This window comes from Nannospalax galili, unplaced genomic scaffold, assembly GCF_000622305.1.
Source record: "Nannospalax galili isolate Female #2095 unplaced genomic scaffold, S.galili_v1.0 scaffold1484, whole genome shotgun sequence".
Lineage (NCBI taxonomy): Eukaryota > Metazoa > Chordata > Mammalia > Rodentia > Spalacidae > Nannospalax > Nannospalax galili.
In genome coordinates this window covers 16,324-19,359 of record NW_008351512.1, presented here as the reverse complement: position 1 = coordinate 19,359, position 3,036 = coordinate 16,324, and the positions used below count along the sequence as shown (strand labels likewise).

At 42.1% G+C, this 3,036-nt stretch overlaps 1 pseudogene; it reads right to left on the bottom strand.

Annotated features, from left to right (window-relative positions):
- Nucleotides 1-470: 470 nt before the first annotated feature.
- Nucleotides 471-1,914, bottom strand: LOC103746309 (annotated as a pseudogene).
- Between the last annotated feature and the right edge of the window lie 1,122 nt (nt 1,915-3,036).

Here is a 3,036-nt window from a genome sequence, read left to right as displayed (position 1 = left end):
TCTTTTAGTACAATATCTGTTCATTCTGGTTTTATCCTGAATTTATCAGAAAGTAATTCCTGAAAGGGAAATACATGTCTAGATGAATCTGAATTCTAGTAAATAAAGTCAGTTATTGTTTAACAACACTGACCTTTCATGTCCTTAAAATTTATCTTTCAACCTTCAAAAGTAGTAACTTAATTAAAAAAAAATTATTTCATTATTTTATTTTATGTGTATGAGTTTTATTCCTGTACAAGTATAAGTGCATCCTGTTGTGCAGTGCCTGGGGAGGCGAGAAGAGGGTATAGGATCCACTGGAACTGGAGTTATAGACGACTGTTAGCCACCATGTGGGTGTTGCGGTTTGAACCCAGGTGTTCTGCAAGAACATTCAGTGCTCTTAACCACTGAGCCATCTCTCTCATCCCTTAAATTTTTTTTGATTAATTTATTTTTATTTTACATGTATGAGTACATGCATGTTTCTAAGGCATCTTATCAAACTCAACAATGAGCACACACTCCACACCTTGGTCAGCCAGCACCAGGGCCCTGCCCTCTAAAGTCAGCTCTCCACTCTCTGTGTCTCTCAACACAGCTGCATTGAGCCCCACTCCACAGGAGCCATGGCCTGTTGTGTACTGGCTTGGGGCCAGGCGATCAATGTAAGATAGGAGCTGAAATTTGGCCACACTAGGGTCCCCCATTAGGCAGATATTGATATTTCCCCTGATCTTCACGCCTGGAAGGAACGGGTCCATGCCACCCACCACCACCACCACCAGCAGTGCCAGCAGTGCCTTCTTCACCGCTTCATGGTCACGCCTGGAAGGAACGGGTCCATGCCACCCACCACCACCACCACCAGCAGCAGCAGCAGCAGCAGCAGTGCCTTCTTCACCGCTTCATGACTACATGTCTGGAGCAATGGAAGCCTTCAGCTTTTCATAGAAATCCTCCTGTGCAATCTGCCTCAGTTGCTCCCTGCTCAGCTCTCCAGCCCCAGCTTCATCATCCTCGCTCTTGTTCAACTTCACAACCAGGTGGGCTTCCAGGAACATTTTTGCCAGTAACCCCTGTGCCATCTGTCGGAACCCTGTGTGGAGGACTGGTAAGACACCAGTGACACTGCCATGGTCCCCAGGCTGAGCAATCTGTGTTCTTGCCTTCTACCAGCACTGTTATGCTAAGACGGATGTTTCCCACAGGCACTTGGTCACTATGCTCTTGCATCTTCATCTCCTGAAATTTAATAAACTTGGAGTCACGTGTCTGGAGGAACAGCAGCTCTCCTGAGCGGTTAGTTTGGCACTCCTGGCTGGGGCAAGTGATCAGAGGCATGAAGGTAGGAGACTGGCTTGGCTGGTAGGTCTTTGCTCCACACTGATCACAAGTGTATGTAGCAACCACCATCCTGGCCTTGACTTCAGAGACACAAGTGACAATCCCCCACACAGTTACCAATTTCCCCACAGAGTCAGCTCGGACTTTCCAGATGACACGAGGCTTGCTGCTACTTGGGCCTTGAAAATAAAACTGGAATGGGCACATGAGCTCAGGAGGATACTGATTCTAGGGGTTTCAGGTTGCCCCAGGGTCCCAGCTCTACTGCTCCATTATGAGACAGTGCTCAATGTCAACATCCAGGACATCTTTATTTACCACCTCTTCCTCTTTGTACTGAGGCAGCAGTTCTTGTACAATATCAGCAAATATCCTCGTGTAGTGCTTGGCATTCTCACAAATTGAGTCCACCAACTCAGGGTCATCCTCAGCTATGTCATTCAGGTCCATATACAATGTAACTCATTCCTGATGAGCCAGAGGAACCAACTGGGTCGCATACTGGAACTGCTTCTTCCCGAGTTCATCATCATGATAAAACTCTTGTAGGAGCTTCTTAACTTTTTCTTTCCCAGGCCATGACTCCTGGAAGCGTGATGGAAGACAAATTAGGATGAAGGGAATGTGATATTCATCTAGGATTATTGTGATTTTATGATTTACTCATTTTTCTTACTATGCATAGATTTTGCTTGTTTGTTTTTTGAGACAGACTTACAGTGCTGGCTTGGAATTCACAATGTAGACCAGAATAACTTCAATAGATAATATTTTCAGAAATCTGGGTATTTTTGGACTACCAGAAATATAGAGTGAGGTCAGATTATATAGGTCCTTCCTGGCTATTGATCTAACTTTTGCATTTCTGTAAATAAAAAGGTAAAAGTGTCGATATATTACTAGCGTTCGGTGGTGGCAAAATAATGAGAGATGTAATGTGATAGATTGAAAATCTGATCTAATAAAACAATTCATGAAACAATGTTGTCACATCCTGTTAAAGTGTTGGGTAGAGATAGGAAGGGAAACAGAAAAGGCCTGAGACAAGTTTTTTTAAATGTGGAAAAGTAAGAATATTAATAATAAAATGTTTGAACCTTGTAGGTAAAATTAATTCCAAGAATTACTCTGTGTGTGTGTGTGTCTGTGTGACTGTGTGTGTGCTCAGATGCCCATGTGCACATGGGCATTCACACATGTGTGGATGTATGCTTGCCTCATATGTATGTATGTACATTTTAGTTGGGATAAATTTGCAACCATTTAGTTATTTCTCATCTGTGATAGAAATAAATTTGTAGAGAAATAAATTGCATGAACTACATTTGATTTTGATGTGTTTGATCTGTAGGTCAGGATTTTCCATCTTCTCTCCCTTTGTTTTATTTGACTTTTGTGAACATTCAGGCAGTACTGACAGATATTGGGGTAACTAAGCTGAAAAACAGGTGTGTTTGGAGGCTAAAATGTTAGTAAGAGTTGATAATAATTGTTGATGGAACATAAGCTGGGAAGGAAAAGTTTTTAAAAAGAAGGGCATTGTATACTCAATAGGTTGGAGATGAAATTTAGATCAAGAAATAGCTTGAGTGAAAGTATTGGACTAGAAAAAGTAAGTTTTTCTCTAGGATCTATGACCTCACCAGATATTTTCACTAAAGTACATATGGGGTCACAAATCAGATGCTATAATCCATGGTATAGATG